Raw genomic sequence first — 26,415 nt, 5'->3', positions numbered from 1 at the left:
GTTTTTCAAGAATATTATACTTTAGTTCATCATCCCTGAGAATATTGCTAAAGAAAGCAATTGGTTGCTCCTTCTCTTCATCATTTTTCTGCAACAGGATAACAACTATTGAATTAGGTGATGCGAATGAAAAAACTTGGAAAGGCCTTTGGTAATCAAGGCTAATTAGGACTGGAGTTTCTTGTAATTCTTATTTAATCCTAAAAAATGACTCTCTGGCTCCCTTGGTCCAATGTACTTCATTCTCCTTCTTCAACATATTTGTAATTTCCTTTACAATTTCTGCATAGTTGGACATGAACCTCCTTAAAAAGTTTATCTTTCCTGTAAATCTTTGAATGTCTTTCTTACTCATAGGCAAGAGTATTTCCTGCACATCTTGCACTCTTGCTGGATCTATCTGCACTCCATCCTTTGAAACAATGTGCCCCAGCAATTTGCCCTCTACAAAAGAAAAAATAGACTTCTTAGGATTTAAGGAAAGCCCAAACTTTCTACATTTGATTTTTTTTTTTTTTAAGATGGTTCAGATGTTCCTCATCAGACTTAGAGAAAATAGTAATATCATCCAAATATATCACTACAAACTTGTCACCTACAAAAGCAATGTCCATAGCCCTCTGAAATGTAGAACCTGCATTCATCAGCCCAAAAGGAATTCGAGCGTACATAAAAGTTCCCGAAGGAGTTGTGAATGCAGTTGTTTTCTAATCTTCTTTATCTACAACCACCTGATTATACCTAGAGAATCCATCCAACATTGACATCCTGAATGATCCTGTCACCTTCTGCAATACATGATCCATTTTAGGTAACGAGTAGTTATCTTTTAAGGAGGCCCTATTGAGATTTCTAAAGTCCACACATAGCCTTATATCTCCATTTTTCTTTCTTACAGTCACTAAATTGGCCACCCAGTCAGAGTACCTGAGTTGAACTATTATTTTAGCATCAAGCAACTTTTTTACCTCTTTCTCAATTGTTGGTAAAAGTAGTGGGTTTATGTGTCTAAGCTTCTGCTTAAATGGTTTTATCCCCTCTTTCAAGGGAATCTTGTGTTGAATAATACTTGTATCATATATTTTGAGATCCTCATAGGACCAGGCAAAAACATCAATGTATTCTTTAAAAAGCTTAAGATATCTTTCCTTATAATTGAGTGGAACTCCATCAAACAATTTGATTAACCCGGGTTGTTACTAAGTTCCAATATTACAAACTTGAATATGCTCATCCTGTGGAATCTTTTCTGAACTGATAGCTACATCATTTGAGTTAAAAAGTCTTTCAAGAGGAACAAGTCCCCTTCGCAGAATATTATTTTTCAATTGAAAAACTTTTTGATCAACAACAAAAATTTTCAAATCACTTACTTCTGCATCATCTGTTGCTTCATCTTCATCTTGATCAATCTGGGTATCCTGAAACTCTCCAATCATAGCCAACAATTCTTTAATTTGCTGGTCATCTTCAAATATCTTCCAATGCTTTATATTATCATGGATAGAAGGCCTATGTCTCATTTCAATCTCATATCTTAGCTTTGGATTAATAGGGGGCCTAAAAGTACTAGAAACCACAACCAATGAGTTTTTTAATCGATTTTCATCCCTTGGAGGAAACTGAATCTTGAAAGCTTTAAAGAATTTCTCAATCTAATCCCACACTTCATTCCTGTATTCCCTAAGCCTAGGGTGTTTTCTTTGGTAGTGATTTTTTATCTGTTTTATAATCAACTTTGAATCTCCAAAAAACAGAAATTTATTTGACTCCCATTTGTTTAGCTTTTTGCAAAGCAATGATCAAGGTTTCATATTTTGCCACATTGTTTGTTGCTTCGAACTCCAACTTAAAAGAAAAAGGGAGCATGTTACCTCCAGGTGAAATTAGAAGGAAACCAACACCTGTTCCTTCCTTAGAGTAGGCTCCATCAAAGAAGCATTTCCATGTCCCTTCTGTTTTCAGCTCTGTATTTACACTCGTTGAAGTAAGCTGCCTCTGGTTATCTTCAACCAATTCTGCATTATCATGCAACATGAAGCAAGCAAAGTCGTCTTTCTCCTAGCTATATACAAGTGAATTGCTTGCTCCGTCTTTTGTAATTGTTTTTACAAATCTAGTTTCTCTGTACAACCTCCCTTCCTCCCCTCCAAAAGTTAGTATAATAGCATATGTAAAATCTAGCTTCAAAACACCACCCAATTTAGCCCCCCATGATCAAGATAATAACATTCCAAATCTAGCTGGGATATCTACTACCACCACACCCATTACCAAGCTCCTAGCTCGGATTTGGTCTAGTGACACCACCATATCTTTAATGACCCCTATACACTTAACTTTATTTGAATCAAAAGAGTACAAGTCTGTATAGGGTTTAGTAACTTGTAGGTTTAGTTGCTTCATTACTGACAATGACATGAGGTTATGTGAAGCTCTTGAATCAAACATACAATTATGCAAGAGGAAATCATGGATCAATAAGGAAAAATAGAAAGGAGGTGTTGAAGGATCTACCTCCTCCACGCGTGAACCAAAAACCACTATTGCTTTATCATCCTACAGATTCACAGTGTCATTTACATTCACATTCTCTTTTAGATTAACAAACTCAGCAATCTCTCTTTGATAGACTGGCGTTTTGACCAACTTTGTGAGGGGAACTTGAATTCTGATTTTCTCCAATTCTTTGGAAAGACTAAACACATGACTTTGTTTAGTATTTTTTTCATTTTAATCTTCACGTCAATTTATGACTAAAATCTCTTGTGGAATGGAAACAAGTTTTTCTAAAGGGATTTTTTCACTCTTGTCTTGAGAAGACTCACCTTGAAATATTTGAGTCTTGCTATTTGTGTTCTGCTATGCCTTTACTTTATTTACTTGTTTTGCAGGCTGGGATTCTTGTGGAGTCACCTTTGGTAATGGAGCTAGGGCTTTTTTCTCACCTTCTTCCTCTTGATTTCTAGATCTTTTCCTTGATCTCATGTCATATTTCTTATGTAATTCTACCTGCATAAAATCAGTAAACTGTTTACAATACTCATCAATTTCATTTTCATCATAAATTACATATGTTTCAACATATTCATATTCTTCTCCCTTGACACCTAGTTCATCTTCATCTATTGCATACAATGTGGAAATCTGATCATCATGGTCCCTGGAATGCTTTGGTACTTCATCAGATCTGCCTCTATATACAGTGGTGCTTGAATTTAATCTTGATCTTTTTCTCCTTCTGCAGAATTTGCAGAGGTTGTCTTCTATATAGAGAGTTAAAATTCCTATTCTGTTGTACTTGCCATTGAGAATTCTTACTTTCTAGTTCTAATTTAATCAATTTATTTGATAAAGTTTTAATCGCATTACTCATATCCTCTAATGTTTGACTTTGAGAGTATTCTAATTTAGATTTTTCCTTATCTTGGATAGGTTGTGCCTGAGGTGTTTTACCTGTAGCCACTAGATTTGCTTCTATCTCTAAGGCATTAGTTTGGATCTGATCAAGGGTTGGGGATCTTCTCTCCCTCAATGTAAATCCAAAATTTGACTCAAAATCCCTTGCAAAAGTTATTTTTGCACCAATAGGAGGGGGCTTAATTTCCACTAGAAGACTATTGTACAATTTATTAAACCTTATGATGAATTCTACAATAGTTTCATCAGGCTTCTTCTTAATTGCATTGAACTCTATGAGTGAATATCCATGGTCTCTTTTCTCCCCCCATCTTTGAATGAACAAGCGCTCCATCTCTTCCCATGTAGGGATAGAGTTATTAGGAAGTCCTTTGAACCATTTTCTTGCTTCACCATCCCAGGATTGCACAAAAAGTCTTAGAACAACATATAAATGTTCAACATTTAGGTTCTCTGCAAAATTACAAAAGACTGCTATATGATTCTCTACTATTTGCTCATCCTCTCCTGTGAAATGAGGAAGAATCTTAAAATATTATTGTGGCATTTGATTCAACTGTGGTGGAAATTGAATAGGTGCATACATATTCATCAAAAATGAAGGTGTCGCCAGTTTTTCTCCTGAACTTACTGAACCTTGATTGACAACAGATGTAGAACCTGACTAAGGAGTAAATGGAATATAAGAAGGTGGTAATGTAGTTATGGGTTCAGGTTGAATAACTATAGCAGGTATTAAAAAAGAAACTGACTCTAGAGCTTGTTCTTGGTAGTTGGGTTCTTGAAATGAATTGGATGTAAAAGATGACTCTTGGTCAATAGAAAATGAATGTTTGAATGAAAAATGAGTCGAACTGCTGCCAGGTGAAAACAGTGTAGGACTTAGTATAAGTAGAGCTTTTGGCCTTCCAACCCTCTTGGAAACTAGCCTCTCAGGGTCTAAAAGGGCTAGGAGTTTCTGCAGTGAGGTGTTTAGCCTTGTATGAGGCCTTTTTGGAGCCATAATTATTAGTCTTGTTTTCACTGTAGCCAAAAATTTCCTCCTCACTAAACAACCAGAGGAAAATATTGAAAACCCAGGGAAAAGTGTTCTTGTCTTCTCTCCCCGACAACGGTGCCAATTAATGTTGTCTCTTAGGAAACCAATTTCCTGGTTGTGGAGAAATTGTGCCTAAGACATTAATGATTTATCAGGTTTGTCGCATATATCTTTGTTGAATCACTATTTGAAGAATATGAAAGACTTGACCTTAAACCCTAATATTTAGATGACTGAAAAAGTCTCAAAATGCCATGTGATGTTGAATATGAATTTGATGTGAAGAATATGTAAAGAAATTAAAGACAATATGTTGTGCTTAATAGGAACTATTCTTTGTAATTTAGAGGAAACATATAAAAAGAGGTTTTAAATATGGGAGCACCCTTTAAGGAACTTAACTTTATTTACATAGGTAAATAAAGACCTGTAGCTTCATTACCATATTTAAAGAGATAAATAAACCAAATGACACATAGTGGAGAAATAACAAAATCATACCCAACATGTATGGAACCTACTGATTCTTTTATTAATCATCAGTTTATTGAGTACAAAAATAGTATAGCCTTTCTTCTAACAAAATCCCCCCCTTTTCTCATAACTTTTCATCTTTTTATACATTCGTGGGACAGTTAGTAACTGTCAAACTGTTTATCTAACTATCTTAAAGTAAAAGTCATTTTAAAATGTTACATTAGAGGGTAAAAGACACCTCTTTCTCAGAAAATAAGATAACAGAAATTAAACTATGATTGGTGATTGTTGATCATTGTTTTAATCTGAGATTTTGGCAGGTTGATCTACTGGTGTACACTTCACCTGTTCTATCATCCATTCCTTGAACTTTCTCCATAGTGGCACATTTGATTTAGGTGCTTCTTCTAGTTTATCGAGTGCTATTCTGAATGTTGTAATCCTACTATAAGTAGGCTTATGTGTAAAAAAAGTTTGCACCATACACAGAAGTTTAAAATATTTAGGAAGATAGTTTATAATAGTGGCTCCTTTCAGTACTGCTGTATTTTCATGAGTATTGTCAATATTGCTCTTTGTTTCAACCAACAAAGTTTCATATGTTTTCCATGGCAGCAGATTTCTGTGTAAATCCCAACAAGAGGGAAGCCCAACTCTCACTCTTTTATCAAACAATATGCTAAACTTAGAGACAGCTTCCTTCATCTCCTTTAACTTCTTTTCAGTAGTATTCCTGTAGATATTTCTAACAATCATTTTATTGAAATCAATTGCACATAGTGTCCTATCTGGAAGGTCATGCTCTTTAAGCTCTGAAGTAGACTTGGAATTGATAAAATCTATCATTCTTTTAGTGAATTTCGATCTATCCAGATATTTCTACTTGTCCTTCATAACTTCACCTTCCATGTCTCTGACCAGTGCTTTTTCATCAGACATAATGACAAGGAACTCCGAGATGTTCTTGATAATCTCTATGATTTCATCCCATAAAATCTCCCTGGTTTGAATTAAGGACATATTATCCTTCAGTTTTTCTTTTAGTCTTTTCACCTCTTCTTTAGTCCTTAATGAATCTTCCTCGTACTTCTTTGCATTCTCCTTTTCTTTCCTTGCTTCTTCTTCACTCAAATTTAACAATTTGTAGGCCGTTTCCAACTCCCTTTATACTTTCTTAGTGTTCAGCCATTTTCAACTCTGTTGCTAGTTGCAATACCTGTGCTACTGGATCTTCTGCATTTGTTGGCATAACTATTGCACAAACATGAGAACTCACTTGTTGTTTCAGTTTATCCAAAGATTCCTTAAGTAAAGAAATTTCTTCAGTTTTTTGCAATACATCCTCTAATAGCTTCTCTTTTTCATTCTCTACTTCGGCTATCCCTGCAATAATGGGATGTTCTCGTGTAGGCAGATGTAACTTTTTCTTCAAAACTCCAATCTCTCCCTTAGCAGATTTCAACAGTTCTTGTACTGCAGGTTGATCATCATGATTGATACCTATCTTGACAATAATGTTTTTTAATTCTTCTACCTGGGCATTCAGGGCCCTAGAATTGGCTTTTTACAGTTTCAGCTACTGAATTACCTTGTTCAACATTTTCTTTGCTTTAACAACAACTGCATTAGTTTTGTGTAAGTCATTAACAATCAATTGCCCAATTTCCATATGCAAGTTGATCTTGTCAAGCATGGGAAGCTTGTGAGTATCAACAATCAAATTAACAGTTTTGAAACTACTGGCAGATCCACCAGACATCTCAGTAGGATGAGATAAAGCAATTTTAAATTGACTTCTCTCCAAGTCCATAGCAGATAACAATCTTGTTTGTTCAGGAACAACCTGATACTCAGCTTGAGGCTCCATATTTACTTGCACCTTTTTATTTCTTTCAACAATTTGAGCAAACCTATTTTGAATTAAAGGAACCTGATCATGAGAAGTCTCTCTGGAAGATGGGGAGGCTGGTGCACCTTCTATTTCTCCTAATTGAATTATTATTCCAGGATGAGTTGCAGTCACTACATTAGAAAGTTTAGCTCTTTTGGCTGCTTCTGCTTCTTCTTCATCCAAGTCAATAAAATTTTATCTAGCCCTTTTGGCACCCTTTTCTGAAATGCCACAAGTTTCAATATCTGCCCCTCGGTTACCTGTAAACCTTCATTTGCCATCTTCTATGTTTTTGGTCTACTCTCATGTACAAATGTTGAATACTAATTCTCCATCCTCCTCTTGGAAATAACCTAGTGAGGGTCATAGGCCCACTCAACCACCTATAAAAGACACATGTCATTCAATAGCCTCTCAACCTCTTGAGCAACCTGTCTAGTGTTCACAATGAAAGGACCTACTTCTCTGGGCAACTTAAATAACCTTTTTTAATGGGAACAAAATGGACTGGATCCAGATTCAAACCATGTCTGATAAATTCCAGGGCAAAGAGCCTCACTGGCACAAATTTGGGCAATCTGTATGGTTTAACTGAGGCTCCATAAAGCCTAATCTTTGCATGATCCTCAAAAACATACCAGTCACCACACCTCACATCTTTACTCGACTGAAGGAATTCCTGAGCTTTGGGAAGGAAAGTTGGAGGTAAAGCTCCATTCAAGATCTTGTAAACCAGTGACAGAAATAAAGAGGTGAACTCAAACAATCCACTATCCCCTGGATCACCTCTGACCAAGTCCATCCAAAATACCATTGATTTTTTTCTCTTGTTAAGATCAACAACATTTAATTCCACCCTTGAGAAGTGCTCAATGTTGTGGTATAAAAACAAATAATTAATGATTAAAGGAAACTTAAAATATCCAGTAAGAGGTAGAGTCATGAACTGAGTATTGATGACATTTACCCAAAAAGATGGAATATCTAGCACAACCTCTAGCTTCATTATTAAGGAAAAGAATCCGAACACCATTTTATTAATTTGTATGGAATCTTCTTTCCCTAAAATCTTTGAAATTACTTGTAAGACTAGTCTTATATCAACTACCAAAATATCTAAAGAGAACATACTATCATCTAGAGAGAATTGTCTTGGCTTAGGAGCTAAGAATGAGGTGATATGAGAAAATTCTTGGGGTGACAAGCTATCACAATAGGAGACCAGGGATTCCTCAGTAAAAGTAGTGTATGTTCCTGACACGAGGTAATTCAATGCTTGGTGAATTAACTCAGTGGTTACTTGGAAAACCTTTTCTCTAGAATGATTCATTACGAAGCACTTCTTAGGGTAGGTGGCTAAGGCTAGCCATTGGATGAATTCAGGAAACAAGTGAGCCTTAGGGACAAAGGTTGAAAAAACACATGACCTAACCATTGCCATGGATATAGGGGACTTTTTCTGGTTCAGAATGACTTCTTGATATAATGGTAAATACTTAATTGTATAGAGCGTATTGGAAATATCGTGTTCGACACCCATCAATGGGGTATGAATGATTGAGGAAGAACTTACTTTCTTGGCCATGTCATGTGGTGGGTGACAGTTGCTAACTCGGAATATAGTTGTCAAAGACAATTGCTGACTTGGAATATTGAATTAAAAGGAAGCTGCTCCATTTTACAAGTGAATGATTAATACAAAGTTCTCTTTTACACTTTGATTACATACAACAACCAAACGGGGGGAAAAATCTGCAATAAATTCTGTGAAATAAATGTTGTGCATTAATGGAGTGGCAGATGAGGTGACGAGATACAATGAGTGATGTGGGCGATTAACAAATGAAGGTGGCAGAAGACGTCGATTGGACGACGTGGAGTGGAATGGTTTGGATGGCCCACTGCGGGGGTAAAGAATGTACCGTGGCTTTATTAGAGTTCAACCCCCGCAGTAATCTCAGGCCATAGATTGTGGTCAACAATACCAACATCACGGTTAACTACAGGGGTTGAGCCTGAATTAATTTTCTTGCTCGTTGCTTCCCTGCAGCACACCTCAACGTTCTTATCAAGTTATCACTTGATCGCACCTCTTGAACCTGCACAAACTTTAGTAAATCGGTCGAGCTCATATACATTGTTGATTTTTTCTTTTTAAAGAAACAAAATAACACTTCGCTGTTTAGATCTTTTTTATTTTTTCAGAAATTCATACATAATATTTGATTATATATATATATATATATATATATATATATATATATATATATAGATATATACAAAAGTGATCATGATTATCATCATCATCATTTGTATCCACATCTACGTCATTGACATCTGTATCTTTGTCATCATGAGTGTAATCTTCCATCTAAACATTGGAACCAAAGTGATTTGGATATATGTGATGAGGATCATTCAAATCTTCTGGAAGATCTCTATCTTGCAAAAAAAACATTTAGAATGAAAAGTTATTATTTATTTCATGCAATAATTAATTTTTATGTTATATATCTAATATTACAACATATGAAATGAAAATAAAATTTCAAATAAGTTACAACTAAGATGTCATTCCAATAAAGATTTCAAGATCTAGCTGGAGAACAATCAGAGCTCATAGGCAAGATGAATAATACTTATTTAGATATATGATTATCAAGATGATAGGTGAAAAAAGAAACAAACATCAATATAGAGCATTAGAATGAATTTTGTTCCATATTAGAAGAAAGAGTGACAATACTTTAAACTTGTAAAGTAAAGCACTAAATGAATTATGCAAACTTATATGACTTTTGTTTCAAATATGAAGACTAAAAGAACTTATGGAATTTCATATGAAAAGCATCACTAGGAAAACTGACTAATAAGCATCACAAAAAGAATCTCTCATACAAGAGTTGAAATTCTCCTGCTTTTAAACCTCTAGTAATATTAAAATGGAGTCAAATACAACATAAGTTTTTTTCTTCAGAAACCAACCCTTCTCTCTACTTTTACATCTAATTTATACAAAAATTACATAAGCTTTGTGATCCATAATATCTCGAAAGTTTTAATATATATATATATATATATATATATATATATATATATATATATGACTTTAAATTAAACCTCAAAAATACATTTGCAAAGAATAAGTGACACATAGATACTTTAAAACATAATTCATGGTGGCAAAAAAGTAGGCCTATAGTTATAGAATCTGTTGAACATGTCGATCTAAACTAGTTACTAACAATTTGGAACAAAATGAGGAAAACACCTTGTTTATAGTCCCAACATCCTCATTTGATATTCACTGATCTACTCAAAATAACAATTTATGTTTGATCTCTGCCCTGAATTTACCTTATCTTTCCAAGATAATGCTTATTATATGAATATAGGCTCTAGAAAGATTTGACAAAATATATATCCTTATCTGTCAAAACTGTGTTGCAAGGAGTACTATTCAGGGGCTAACAAAATATGTGGGTATATGCTATCAAAATCAAAATAGTTAAAGTGCTTCAAAATTATCTAGTAATGCTATCAAAAACAAAATCAAAGATCATTGGTGCCAAAACATCTGGTAGTGTTTAGTTTTTATGCTCATTTTAATGTTTCTACTGCTTCTAATAAGAGGTCCACATTGCTTGATTTAATTTATTTTGTCTTTTTTGTTTTCTTGAACTTGGGGACCGGTTTTCTCCTCTACTCTATTTACTAATCTTGTTATTTTTAGAGGAACTTGAATCTTCCTCTTTGTTTATTGTTAAGTCCCTCACAAGTGTATCATCAATATCAATGACTAGATTCTTCAAGGTTGGGTTCTTTTGCAATTTGGAGTTGATCCTAAGCTCATTTGTGGGCCTTATATGGGGTTTTCTCATCCCATACATCTCAGCTAAAGTAACCTCTTTTCAGTTATTTCTATGTAGAGGTTTGGATGATTTGGTTTGACCCTCTAAATCCCATACTTCATTAAAATTTACTTCTAAACTCTCCTCATGTTTATCACTGCAAAACTTACCAGTAAGGTTCCTTATGAAAACTCCGGAAACTATTCTTGATGGAAGGTTGAAGGATTTTCCTCAAGAACCCTTTTACGGTTTCTTACACATACCCTTTTTTGGGGTTTTCAATGCATTTGTCCACATAAGTTATCCTTCTGGTTTTGGTAAGGATAGAGGAGGTTGATAGTTTTGAAATTTCCAGAGTCTGGACACTATTGTAAACCTTTCTTTGTTTATTTATTTTGCTAGTTTAGGCTTGGTAGAAACTAACTCAACAAAACCTCCTTAAAATAAATAATTCTCCCAAGTTCTACCAATTTTCCTCAGGTGATTAATAATTTACAATTTAATTAAACCCTTATGCAAAACATAATGAGGAGAAGGAGGATTACATTTCGCCTGAAATTAGCTTAAATTTTGGTGAGACTCTTCAACAGAAAATAGGGCATGTTCATACGAACTTTCCAAGCCAAATGCACAAGGACTTTGAAGTGGTACATACCCATCCTATCATATTGGCCTTCACACTTGAAGTATTCTTGGATGATTCTAAGGATTGTGTTCCACGAGGGTTTTATCCATGCTCTTTGAACCTCTTGTCTACAATCGTTACTATTATCCTCATCCTTGAGGTAAAAAGGGATGTAAATGCCAACGAGAGTTCGATTCTGAAACCAATGACCACCACCATTACTTAAGTGATGAGTTCCTCAATGACCGGGAAAGAGATATCTGCAACAGTGACATTCTTCCCTTCAAATCCCTTTGGGAATGCTCGAGCAACTATACCATTAAACCCATGACACCTGAAACAAAACTCAGCCCAACCCACTTGATCAAACTGCTCACAAACCTCTGGAATGGATTTGAAAACTTCTCATCCTTTTGGCTCATTCCTGCAAAGGTATCTGCATTTCCGCATGACCACATATGAATCTGGTAACAAGCATTATGGAGTAAATTCGAGGAAATTTCACTAAAGTCGATTTTGGAAAAAAAAAGTGTCAGATATACTCGTTCAGAAAACAAGCCAGAGAAATGGATAAACGATTAAGAATTCCCCTCATGCTTCCGTCATGGATTATTTCAACCCGATTTTCAATACTTCTTGCTCGAATTTTAATATGTCATAATGAAATAATTATATGATTTATATTTTTGTAGGGCCACCTTTGAAATGATGTGTCTCACATGGTGCAAATGATTTGATAGTTATTGATTTTAAAGTTTCTTATCATTTTCTTCCATTTAACTTGGTACTGACTTTAAGTTATAGTATTTCTATGAGCGCTGTCAAATTCAATGACAATGTTTTTCTAAATCAGGATAAAACGAGCGCTGCCAAACGAAATGGAAGCGCTATTCCGGAACCATTCAATAACCAAATCTTATTTCATATAAACGTGATATGTGTTAACACTAATTTTGACGTGAAGAAACAAAAGGAAGTTATCTTTGAAGGGCAAAGGTGCTGCGATGAAAGAGAAGACTCACAGAATTCAAGACCTTGGCCAAAATTGAAAACACTAGGAAGGGAGAAAAATCGAGAGGGCCAAGTCAAAGAATTTTTTCAATAGTGCTTGAGAATGCTAGAAAGTCCTACAACAACTCAAAAGATAACAGAACTGATCAAGAATTGTATAGATGGTGTAGAAGATCTCATCTCAACCCCACTACTCCAGAGAAAAGTGAGATAGGTAGAGAAAAATAAAAGAACAAATTGAGAGTTCAAATTTTTTAGCAGAGATAAGAGGCTACAGAGTGGAGAACGTCATTATGGACTTGGGTTTATATGTAAACATTATGCCCAAAATATCATGGGAACATATGGGAAGACCACACGTAGCATTCTCAACAGTTCAATTACACCTGGCCAACTAGTAAAACATATTCCGAATTGGAAGGCTAAAATATGTGAAGATCGACCTTGATGGAGTGGGATTATAGTAAATTTTGAAGTTATTTAAATAGTGGATGAGACGGAACCATATCAAGCCCTGCTGAGTATTCATTGGCCATTTGAAAAGAAGGTTGTCATGAATTTGAAGAAAAGAACAATGACCTTAGAATATGACTTAGTCATATTGTTCACCCCTCTCCATCCCAAGGAAGGAATAAGATACACAGATGCCTAAATGGAAGATTGGGATAATGGAAAGATTGAGGACTTGTACAATGTTACCACTAAGAAATAAGATCTAAGAAAATCCACAACAAGTAGTGAGAGAGATGCAGAGCTAGGAAACCTATACTATATCACTGCATGAAGGGAAGATTATGTCAACCCCACTACAAATGGATAACTAAGTTGGAAGAGTGTCTTCTGACATGACATAGATTTTGAAGATGCATTAGGGCATTGGAAAAATAAGCTACAGGAAGTATCATCTAGAAGATGTGAACAAATAACTAGAAATGTGAGGTGGATTGGATCAGAGATAAAAAAAAATTACCAAACTTGGACGCGACATGGAGCCTCACTGAATTTTTGCAGGAAATAAAAAAAGTACCAGCCCAATCGCATTTGCTTGCCCTAGATGTGGCACTGTATGGAACTCTAGCGAGATGGGGGGCGACGCACAAATAAATACCAAAATCTTTGGTGGGCGATGCACAAAGAAACACCAAAATCTTTGGAGATTGCGACAATAGCAATGCGACAGAAATTTAACCAAAGCAAGATCACCTCACATCTTTGTACAAAGGCACAAAATATCCAGTGGAGCATAACCAAAGCAAGATCACCTCACATCTTTGTACAAAGGCACAAAATATCCAGTGGAGCATGTGTCGCGATGCAAGAAGACGTGGGCCATTCTAGAAGTGGAAGAAAAATTTTGGCCGCACAAGTTCATCCACAACCTTGCGACCATACCATGTGCAAAAAGAATGAAGAAGAGAAATGAAAACATGGATAAGAATCATTTAAGACTTTAGGGCCACTTTTGGACCCATTAAAGAAGAACCCATCCTGACCATTGTGCTACAACATGTCAGGAAAATTACATTCTAGGAAAAACATAAGACAAGTGCAACTAAAGACTCTATTTGCACGCAACACTTAGATAAATACACGCATCAACACATGGTGCATTACCTAAATATTGTAGAAGTTTCAAATGAAGAATACTAACATCACTTGAAATTTGGAGAGGCAAAGAACAATGCACGGTAGAAGGGGCGACCACCAGCCCAAGTGCCCCTGATTATAATAAGCCAATCAAGACCAGAAAACACGACATTGAGCCATAGGAAAATCCCAAAATGGAGATCATCGTGTTGGATACCTATACCAATAGGTTTCATATTTCATGATGGGCAAGGGAAAGTCCAAATATGCTCTGCTTTGATATCACAAAGATCCCATATTTCCTAGAGAACAAGAGGTGTGTAAAGTGTTTCAAATGTTGATGACCTTATTTCAATTTTGGTGGATGATCCAACAGTTTAACCTGGATCATGCCATGTTTCAATTTTGAGTTATAGAATAGAGAAAGAAGTCTGTCCAAACTGCTTAATCTTGGCAGACAACTAGTTCAGGTAGAGAAGAAAAGGCTCTCAACAGCTTAATCTGGGACCTTGGAAGAGATAAGGGTAGAAGTAGATAGAAAAAGCAAAACAAAAAGGCCAAAGAAAAGAAAAGGCAAGTAAGGGTCTGCAAGTCCAAGTGCACCCTCCAAGAAGAAATAAAATGCTAGGCAAGTAGCTGGGTAAGTAGTTGGGGTTGCAGAAAGGTTATCCCTACCATTGCAGAGATGGTAACTGTGGGCATCAAAGCAAAGTCAATTAATTGACAAAGGTGTTTTTCTTCATCGAATTGCAGCAGGAAGCATGACTAATTTCCCCCATTCCCCTCCAATTTCATTTCTAACATTCCCCATCAGCTAAGATTCATGGAAAAGACTAAGCTTTCATGGTGGTTCTTAATCTTTAAAAGCCACATTTCTTGTCTAAAATCTTTTCATTTTGATCTACTCTTAAAACCAAGTTTGTTTTAAATGAACTTAATGGTTTCCCCTTTATTCACTTCCACTATCCATGCTAACACTAACCCTATTATATAAATCCCTTACATTACCTTTTTTCCCTAATATTACTAACACCATGGTGTATAAACCCCAACTCCTATATAAATATCCTCCACTTGGTATTATAGCCAATAAGTTACATGTCAGGGATCAGATGGCAACTGGTCATCTTGATGAACCTAAGCTAAATCCCCCTTCTCCCTTGCAAATTCATTTCCTCACTTTTTGATCCTCATTTGCACATGAAAAACCCCTAAAAGCCCAGTTTCTACCCTTACCCGCTTCAAAATGGCTAAAAACATCAAAAAACCAACATTTTTCGTTTATCCTAAGTCTAAAGGGCGGGTGCATTCCACTAAAATTCGTAAAAAACCCACCTTGCCAAGGTTCCCCGCCCTTGCACAGATCCCCAGAATTATTATTAAATAACTATGCCGCTCCCTGTACCCGCCTATCGCTTCACCTTTCCCGACGACCGTCCGATCAAGGAACTCCAGATCCGACGACCTTTATCACATCGGACCCCTTCCGACGCCCGATCATTAACTATGCTACCTTCCTGTCATGTCAAACTCCCGATAACCGTCATATCTTACCCCTTCAGATCCGACGGCCATCGCGGCATCGGAGCGCATCTGCTGTACGAATGATATCGTCCGATGGCCGTATTTTGACTACGTCATGCGGCAGCCACGCGTCCCCTCCTCAGCCCATCGGAGGTACCACTGACGCATACCGCCACCGTACCGTAGGCGGTGCGATATGAAACCGCCCCGGTTTCCGGTTTTACCGTTCCCGCTTCTATTACCTCACCGCCACCTCACCGCCGCGTCATCGCTCCGTCACCCCAGGTACGCCGTCTTGTCATTTCCTTGCCCAGTCATTGGTCCACCTGTCCTGCCATCTCACTGCCCCAGTGGACCAACCAGACCCCGCCACCTGGCCCGATGACGTCCTGCTGACGTCATCCGACCCCGACCCCACCTGTGACGTCATGCTGACGTCAGCACGAATTCGCGCCAAAATCACCAAAAAGTCTATTTTGGCCGAAAATTCGTGTTTTTTGCCATTTTGAGCGCATTCATCGTTGTTTATCCTGCATGCATAATTACGACCAAACCTGCACCAGCAGCGGAAAAGTGTTTCCTGACCGCCAGAACGTCCATCTCTTCGGCGCCAGCAAGCTCTAACCAGTCCAACTCTGCAGGTATTCCTCATTTGAGCTCTGAAACTCCATTTTCACTGCATTTCGCGTATCAATGAGTAACAGACCTTAAGACCCGAAATTCACTGTTAAATGCCACTGAATTAACATTTAGACTGAACTAGAGCCGTCACCACACTTCTGTCGAACCACTGTGGGTAATTTGAAAGAAAACTGTCGCTGGTTCGCGCAATCGTGAACCCGTCACCTGCAGGAAACAAATCCACCACAAAAGAGCATACTCTGAGCATTTCTGCCACCCACCTAATCACTCAAAGGCAGTATTTCAACTGCTGCAGCCTTTACCTTCACCCTTCACTCATAAAACCATCATTGTCTGCAAAGAAACTTTGTCAGTGTTACTCTGCATAGTAACAGCAGTCCTCAAAGAGAACCACATCCCAAGAAGAGTCATGGATCCCCCTGTAGCTCCTATAGCCCTAAATGTAGCTCCCCTGAATGCCCCTAATAGAACATTGGACACAAGAGCATTAGCAGACCTGGACTACAAGATATCAGAGGAAATGTTGAGCAAAAGCAGGTTCCATTTACAAATCCTAAATGAAATAAAGATCAAACATGAGAGGGGGACAGACATCCTGGGAATTTGGGATTCATTTCTCCCAATATTCAAGCTTCCTCAGGTTAATCAATTCCCTGAGCTTGTCCACTTAGTTGCTGAATACTATGATGCATCCCAGAGGGCAGTGCTGGACTCTTCAGGCTCAATTCTGTTCCTCATTACCCCTGAAGCCATCAGGGAGATGTTGCAGTTCAAGACAGATCAAAAGTTGGTCTCTCTATCATTAGCTGATTTAATAGTAAAGGGAGCCAGGATAACAGAGGCACAAATCACAAAGCTTAATCAGATTTTCATCAAAGCTGATACTGTGCAAACTCCTCCCATCAATTTTGCCTACTTTAACCAGTTGGGCTTAGACCTTGCTGACATGATCAGTCCCATCTTGGGATATGATTCAGTGGAGTATGTGGATGAAACTGTTCTACAAATGATGCTTATGTTTTCCCCAGGAAAGAAACCAATCTACTATGATTATGCCACATACATATCAGATAAGATGCATGAGCAGTTGATGAATCTGTCAAGAGAAAGGGTATTTAAATACACCTCTTACCTATATCATCTGCTCCTATACTTCCAGCATGATAAGTTCTCCTTCCCAAAGAAGAGAGAAGATGCACAGGGCAATCTGAGATCAGTAGTGTATTGGACATCCGTTTTTCACATAGTAAGCTGTTCTCCATACACCTACTGCGAATTTATTGATCTTTTCATCCATCCAGCCTTGACTCTACTGTTGGGTTCACCTCCTCCCAGATTGACAGACGAAATGCAAAGACTCCCGCATTTATCAAAAGCATACAGTATTGGGGATTGGTATTTCTACCAACACCACACCGTTATCAGACTATATGGGTGTGAGTTGCCCCCATTTAAACTACCTAAATTTGTGCCTATGAGGCTACTTGCCTTGGAATACTTCAGGCAGTTTGGTTATGTGGATATGCTCCACTTCTCAGGAAAAGGTAAGAAGGCACAGTTAAAGGTCAGAAATCAACTTGGCCATTTCCTTCTCAATGAAAGGGATGAAGGGTGGAGAGAGGCAGATAGAATGCTTGTGGGCCTTGGTCTCAAATACAGCTTCATATGGAAACCCTATGACCCCAACAACTTCATTACAATGAGGAGGCTCAAATACAAATTATCTGCTTATGGTCATTATAGCCTTCCTCACTTAGAAAAATATGCCAACCAAAGCAAGTGGAGAAGAGGAACTTTAGAAGAAAATGTGACCCAAGAAGAGCTTAATCAAAGAGCTCTAAGAAACCTTAAGAAGATGGCTGACCTTGAGTTTTATTCACAGGTCACCTCACTGCCAAGCACACAAATTGGAGCAGCAGCGTCCTCCTCAACTGCCCAACATCAAGCTACAAGAACTGGTGAAAACATCTCAGAAAAAGGCAAAGGCAAAGAGATGGAGCAGGAACAGCAACAAAAACAACAGCAGCAAGCAGAAGGGCTGCAGCAAGGGCAGCAAGAAGAATCAGAACAGCAAGAGCAACAACATCAAGAAGAACAAAGGCAGGAGCAGTCTGCCCAGCAAAAGGAAACAGTGGAGACTCCTCAGACCACTGAAAGAACGGTGCCTACAAGACAAGACACTACCTTTGATGCCTCGGTCCTCCAAACCCCTCAAAAGGAGGATACATTTGTCTTTAGAAAAAGGGACAGAGAAACTCCCCTGACATCCTCTATAGACCAGGGAGAGAAAAGGCAGAGACTAAATGATTTTCCAGAGGAGGATATAGCAATAAGAGAGGCATTGGGCATGGGCCCACCCAGCAGAGAAGCTTCAGCAAGTTCCTTCCAGCAGGAACAGGACAGGACCATGGGAGGGGAGGTCAGCTCCTCCAGCCAGCAGAAAGAGGGACAAGTAAGCATCAAGCAGCAATTTATAGACATCAAGAGGAGGAGTGATCCTATCAAAGTACAACTGTACAATCACCTGCTAAACATGGCTCCTTCCAATCAGCAGAGACTTATGTCCGCTTTTGATGTAAGTGAAGGCAAAATGATAATGAGTCACTTTATGCCTACGGCACTCCAGCCACAATCCACTGCTGACTATCTTAGGACTAACCTAGAGGTCCTTGCCAAAGACATACACCCTATGGACAAAATTGAGCTGCATAAGCAAACTGGCGAAATGGTGTATGCTTCATTGGCCGACAAGACTTTGGAGAATTATAAATTAACAAGCAGTCTGAATGCCACAGCTTCCCAGCTAGAACTGGAGAGGGCCTCTTCTCAGGCCAAAGACAACAGGATAAAATCCCTGGAGGAAATCATTGTAGAAATTGGGCACAATCCCAATGACATCAAAGGGATACAAGAGATCCTGAAACTTAGAGATGCTGACATGGCTGCACTAAGAAAGAAGATCAAAATTCCAGCCACTATCCATCCACAGACTGATGAGATAGCAAAGCAAAGGCATGAGCAGGATTCTACTGCCCTGCTAGTTTCCATTTACAAAGAGCTTGTGAAGGCACAAGAAAAATTGGGGCAATATGAGGCTACACAAGCAGCTCTACAAGCACCATTAAAACAAGCACAAGAAGGGCATACATCTCAGCCCCCTCCTCAAGTCATCAATCTTGAGGAGACTGTTCCTACTACGGTGCCTCCACCTCAGCAGGCTGAACAAAAAGCCACATCTACTTCAGCAGCACCCATCAGCACAGATCAGAGCCTAGATATGCAGAAGCTAAAGAATGAAATACAAATTTTGGAAGCCCAGATGACAGAGCTGAATGAAACTAAGGAAAAGCTGGCCAAGGTAAATGAAAGGCATGATAAGACAAAAAGAGAGGTGGGAGAAAAGGCCAGGGAAATCAAGGCCCTTAAAGACAGGATCAAGGAGCTTGAGAATGAGCTCAAGCTAGATAAAATCATATCTGAGATCAGAGCAATGATATGGTCCAATATTGGTCAATCCATCAACAACCAATGGCCATATATCGAGACAATCCATGAGCAACTAGAGCTCATCCCAAAGGCACAGAAGGAAATCCGAACATCAAGGGCCTTATTAGGAAATATGCCTGAAGTTGCTACAAGAATGATCAATGTGCTTAACCACAAAACAAGTTCTCAGTTAGCCACCATTGGAATCACAAATAGAACTGAGACCATTCAAATGATCAAGAGGGTTCTTACTCTTAGAAATCTGGTGCAGACATTGGACAGGAGAACCCAGGATATGCAGACAGAGGTAAATAGGTTCATGGAGAAGTTTCAGGTGTTGCAGAGTAGAGGACTCCCTAGCTTGCTGAACAACGGAGGGAAATTATTCACCCATGAACAGTATGCTAAAAGAGTAAATGTTTTTGCCTCAGCACAGGTCAATGAGAAGGCCAGCACTTCAGAAGACACAGGGCCTATTACAGGACAGATTTTCTATAGTAAGATAGAAAATCTACTTTTTATAATGAATGAAATTAATCACTTGTTTGATGTAGCCCCAATTTTTTTCAAATATACAGAAGCTGAAGAGACAATGGAGGCCATCCTCAAGCATCAGCTCCCTACACAGGAATGGTGGACAGATGCAATACACAGAATTTTGTAATCAGTAAGGCATTTACCAAATTTCTGTTTTATTACAATTTTTTATAAAAGGCACAGTTCAGCAAAGTCAACATGCAGCATAAATCAAAGCTGAGCCAACTCAGCGGATGTAGCGGCCAACAAAGCAGAAAAAGAAAACCACAGCTGGCAAACCCGAGAATGCACTGCGCAGCCAAAAGTAAATGAGTATCTCCAGAATTAAAACAGAGTAATGCAACCGACTCAGTGATTCTCAAAAGTCAAAACAATCCTCTGACAGACATAAAGGGCATTTACGCTGCATTTAACATTGTAATAACTCCTTGCCTACTTTCTGAACGTAATAATGAAGATATTTTCCCTCTCAGATGACTCAATGCCTGAGATATTTTGTATATGCATTTCTATAAAGTCCCCTTCGCATAAGATTGCAAGGGTTGTTGTTGATTTCTCCTGAAGAAGTTCTTATGCTGTAATCCTTTTCAGAAGTTAATAGAGCAAAGCAATGGAATTTCTCGGATTTCTGAGGTGTTGGATGCGTTCTGGTGTCTGTTGATAACTACTGGATCCCTGTGTATTTCATCATACAATAAGTCTCTGTATCTCTCTCTGTTAATTAGCTGTTTTGTTAAAATCCATATATGCTATCTGTTTTCAATACTAAGCAACAAGGAAAAAGAATAGCTTTCAGGATTTATTCATTGAGTAACCTGAGTTCAATCTGCGTTGTTTATCAATGTTTTCTTCAGCTGTAATCTAGTTAAGTGTAATTCTTAAATGCTGCACTTTCAGAATACATCTATCACAGTGACCTTTGTCACAGGAATTCAAAGTTTTGCTCCTGTGTAGTGTGCTCACTTTCACCCACCAGCTCAATAGAAAATTCTTAATTGCTTTCTGTTGATCAACATACATCACCATTTGATCTAGTTTGTCTGTTTAAAATACACAATAGGCCCTGCAGTTTGAGCACTACCAAACCAGCGTATCAGATCACTTCACAACTTCAGACTCCATTGCCCAATGGTATTATACTGTCTAAACACTGCATCATAAGACCTGAAAGAAATCCTTCAACCAAAACATAAACCAAAACCTGAGCATAATAGCTAGCCTAAAACACCATCATAACAGAGACAAATCATAAAGAGAGAGCCCTCTCTGGTTGCAGTTAGGCTAGGAACTGTAACCCAAAGATTGGTTAGTGGTTACCCCAGCCGTATTCCCTTGGGAGTCATAGGGAACAACCTGGGTGTTAACATAATTGGCGACTCCACTGGGGACTTCTTAGGATTTTTCAATTACTATATGTTTTCCAAAGTTACCATCAAACCTGAAACCAGCCAAGAGGCCTTAGAACTGTTTCTGCATCACATTAACAGCTTTAAGGAGGAGCTTGTTTGGGAAATCTTCGTCTTAGCTTTGAGAATATATAGCCATTCCAAAATCTTCATCCAGTCCTTGCAAATATAAAAACTTCCTACAAAATCCCAAAAAACAGGTTGGAAGCTGGCTCCTAAGAAAAATCCTCGGCATACTAGGGCAAATCCTGACCCTAATCCACCCATCATTGTTGATAATCGAAATACCATCCAAAGAAACATCCGGAGATAGCAAAAGCAGGAGGAGCCTGCTGATGCAAATATAAGTTCGGATCATCCCAGCCTCATTCCCACTCCTTGCAAAGTTCTTTTCCGGTCCACCCCTGGTTCCCCTAGTTCACCATCAACATCGCAAAGTCCTCCTCTCACATCTTCATCCACTGCACATACTCCTTTGACCAGTCTCCCACTAGCTACTCATCCCATTAACCCTGTTATACCAGTGATCCCTGCTGTCCCGTTTGTTCCTATTAACCCTCTAAACCTCATAAATATGGCTAACAGGTATGCACCTCTGCAGATACCAGCTAATGCTGCGGCCTTACCTCAAGATTATCAAAGTAAAATCTCATATTTTGACTCAAATGGCTCTCTAACTACTATCCAGCATGCTAAGAAGATGCAAGACCACTTTGAGACCTATGAAATAGATGATGACATTGTCAGAATGAGAATTTTTGTTCAAAGCTTAACTGGGGATGTTAGAACTTGGTTCAGATCCCTCAATGCAAACTCCATTACAACTCCTGATCAGCTTTACGAAGCTTTTACTGACAGATGGGAGAAGAAGAAAGATCCTCTCCACGTACTTGGTGAATATGACACTATTAAGAGAGGTCCCCAGGAGACAGTTTTGGAATATTGTGCTAGGTTTAACAATGTATATAATGCTATTCCACAGAACTTAAGGCCTCCTCCTGATTTAGCCCTGTATAAATTCCCTGATGGTTTTGACCCTGATATGGCCTATCAGTTGAAGGAAAGAGATCCTCCAACCCTTGAAGAAGCTCAAAGGGTTGCTGTCACAGTGGAAGCTAACCTAATTGCCAAAAGAAACAGGGCAAAGTTGGAGAAAAGGACTGCCTTCAAAGAAGAACCCTCGGGCTTTGATCAAAAGCTGGATGCAATACTAAATAGCATGAAGAGATTGGGTGAAAGAGTGGAATCGGTTGAAAGAAAGTCATCATGGGAAGCACCACAAAACAACCCTCCTAGAAATCCGAATTTTAGGAGAACCCAAAACCAAAACATTGGTAGAACAAGTGCTGACCAAGACATTAGACCCCCTTTCCAAGAAAATTATGCAGAAACTTCAACATCAACTGAACCTAATGAAGACCCTGAGATTAATCTAATGGGTCTAGATGGTAAAAGCCAGGTTTTCTTAACACAAGAGGATCATGAGGATGATGAAATCAAAATATTCCAAACTAAATCAGGAGAATCCTTTGATTTTAAACAAGGATATGATAGTGCTGTCTATGAAGTTCATAAACAGTACAAGCTAAGGAGTAGGACTGTAAATGTAAATCAGCCTGAAAAGATAAAAGATAAACAGCAGTCTAAAGGAACCATAGTCACAGAACCTAATGACAAAACAAACTTGCCTACAGAGGAAGTAGTGGTTGAAGAGGTCACCACACTTTTGTCACCACTACATCAGCCTATGGCAACGTCGTCCTCTCACCCTGATTTAGATATTACCCCTCCAGACATGAGTAAAAGGGGCAGGTCTCAAAGTCAAGATGAAAACCAACAAGAAGATGTAATGAGCAAAGAAAGGGCTGCTATCCATAACTCCAAAACCCAAGCTGATAAACCTTTTGACCTAGGCACAGAGATTGGCAAGCTAAAGATAGCAATTCCCCTCTCAGAATTAGCTAAGCATGACATCTATAAACAACAGATTAAGAAATCCCTTCAACTCACTAATAGCAAAGATGATGTAAATGTGTTAGATGACACTCCGGAATTACTGTTTGGCCCAGAGGTAGATGGAAAAACAGCAGTTACAGGGATATTACCTTTTTATGTCAGCTTGCATATTCATGACAAAATTCTGCATAACGCGATGTTTGACTCAGGTGCCTCTCATAACCTCATGCCAAAAGCAGTCATGGAAAGATTGAATTTGGATATAACAAGACCATACAAGGACCTGTTTTCCTTTGACTCCAGCCAAGTCAAGTGTTTAGGTCTAATAAAAGATTTATGTGTGTCTCTGGTTCAATACCCCAACAAAACCATTCTAATGGATGTTGTAGTCGCTGATATCCCACCTAAATATGGGATGCTGTTATCAAGATCATGGGGAGCCAAACTCCAAGGCTCCCTGCAATTAGATATGTCATATGCCACCATCTCTGTCTTTGGGCAACCAAAGAGACTCTACAGAGAAACACTCATGAAATACATGGTCAGCAGTGAGGAAAAGCCTCAAAACTTTCCTGTATATGCTGTCCATTCAGACATAGATTCGTTCATTCTCTTCAATGACAGCGCAAGCCTCTCAAACAATGACATTAGGACCGAAACCCTCATGCAAGAACAAAACATTAATCAAGGAAGTACCACCCATAAAATATCGATCAGTCAAGCACTGGACACGACCCCTCCTCTAGTTGTCAAAGATTTTCAATCCAATGATGAAACTGTCCTAGAACACAAGCCAAAGAAGAAACCCCAACTCCTGCTTACATTGCCATCACATGAACAGATCTTTAAATCTCCTGTCAAGCAAGATATCCTGTGGGTCTTAGAATTTGATGGCTCAGTCAACAAGTTAGGGGCAGGAGCTGGAGTTTGGATACATAACAAAGAGAAAACCCATGCAGAAGGCAGAGCTTGTAGGTTAAACTTTAGATGCACTAATAACATGGCAGAGTATGAAGCTCTGTTACTAGGTCTCAAGCTAGTAAAGGCATTACAAGCTCCTATGGTTTCGATCATGGGAGACTCTGATCTAGTGATTCAACAAGTGAAAGGAAGTTTTGTCACCAATGACAAAAGGTTGAGGTCTTACAGGTCTGCTGTAATTGAAATATTGGACACTTTCTCTGAGTTCTTTATCACAAAAATTTCAAGGGGCCACAATCTCCATGCACACAGTTTGGCAACATTTGCCAGCACGTTCAAATTTCCACTGGAAACCAACAATTGCTTCACAGCCGAGGTCAAGTACAGACCCTCCATTCCAAACAATGTTAAAGAATGGCAAGTATTTGAGGATGATATGCAAATAAACAATTTTCTAACCTTACAACAAGAGTTTGCAGGATTAAATATTGACACTGAATCAGCAAGTCAATCACAAATACTTGAGTCAGCAAGTCAATCACAAATGTTGTTTCAACAAATGGTTCATCCAATATCACCTAGAACAGCAAAACAATTACTGAATCCAACCATCTTCAACAACGAAAACATTCAGCAAATTCACCAAATTGACTGTGAAGAGGTGACCAGCGCTGAAGCTGAAATCATACAACTCAAAGACAATTTCCTTCCAACAGGCCTTACCCCGCTAGAGGACATTTTTGATTCAAATGACATCCCTAGAAAGCCAAAAATGCAGCCATTAGATGCAGCCATTGAAGAATGCAATATTGGTACCATTCACAAACCCAAAATAATAAAGCTGTCTGCTTCTTTGGCCCCTAATAAAAAACCCAAGTACATTGACCTCTTTAAAGAGTTCCAAGATGTCTTTGCATGGGGCTATGAGGACCTAAAGTCCTATGATACTTCTGTCATTCAGCATACCATTCCCCTCAAGCCTAATCAAAAACCATTCAAACAGAAGTTGAGAAGGATCAATCCTATACTCCTTCCTTCCATTGAAAAGGAATTGCAAAAAATGTTCAAAGCTGGCATCATAGCACCAATCAGATTCTCTGAATGGATTTCCAACTTAGTCCCTACAAGAAAAAAGACTGGTGAGATTAGACTTTGTGTAGATTTAAGGAATCTAAATCAAGTATCACTCAAAGATAACTACCCTTTACCCAAAATGGATCACATTCTCCAAAGAGTGGTGGGGGCTTCAAGGATGTCATTGCTTGATGGATTCTCAGGCTTTAATCAAATCCTAGTACACCCTGATGATCAAGACAAAACTGCATTTACAACTCCATGGGGAACTTTCAAATATGTAAAAATGCCCTTTGGATTGAAAAATGCAGGGGCAACATTTCAAAGAGCAATGGATATTGCTTTTGCAAAAGAGATTCATGACTTCCTAGTCATTTACTTAGATGATCTTACACCCTTTTCAAAATCTGACCAAGAACATCTGAAACATTTGAGACAGATTTTCCTAACATGCAGGAAATATGGTATTTCCTTAAATCCCAAGAAGTCATTATTTGGCTTGGAAGAAGGTAAACTCTTAGGACACATTATTTCAAAAGATGGCATAAGAATTGATCCAGATAGGATACAAGCTATCCTACAAATGCCCCACCCAAGGAATGTCAAAGAGTTGCAGGGATTCTTAGGAAAAATCAATTTTTTGAGAAGGTTTATCCCAAACTTAGCAGAACTAATCAGATTATTAAACAACATGCTAAAAAAGGATTCAAAAGTAAAGTGGACTGTTGAAGCAAAACAAGCCTTTGAAGGTATAAAATTGGCCTTGACTCAAACCCCAGTGTTAACCAATCCTCAGTTTGACAGAGACTTTATCATTTTCTCTTTCGCCTCCCAGCACACTATTGCTGCTGTTTTATTACAGAAAGATGACCAAGGGAATGAGAAGCCTATTGCCTTCTTCAGCAGGGCTCTTAGAGATGCCCCTCTAAAATATCAAATTATGGAGAAACAAGCCTATGCTTTGGTCA

The sequence above is a fragment of the Pinus tabuliformis genome, chromosome 8 (genome assembly GCF_031772625.1).
Source record: "Pinus tabuliformis cultivar Carrire ecotype Pingquan chromosome 8, CPIR1, whole genome shotgun sequence".
Classification (NCBI taxonomy): Eukaryota; Viridiplantae; Streptophyta; class Pinopsida; order Pinales; family Pinaceae; genus Pinus; species Pinus tabuliformis.
This window is presented reverse-complemented; position numbering follows the sequence as displayed.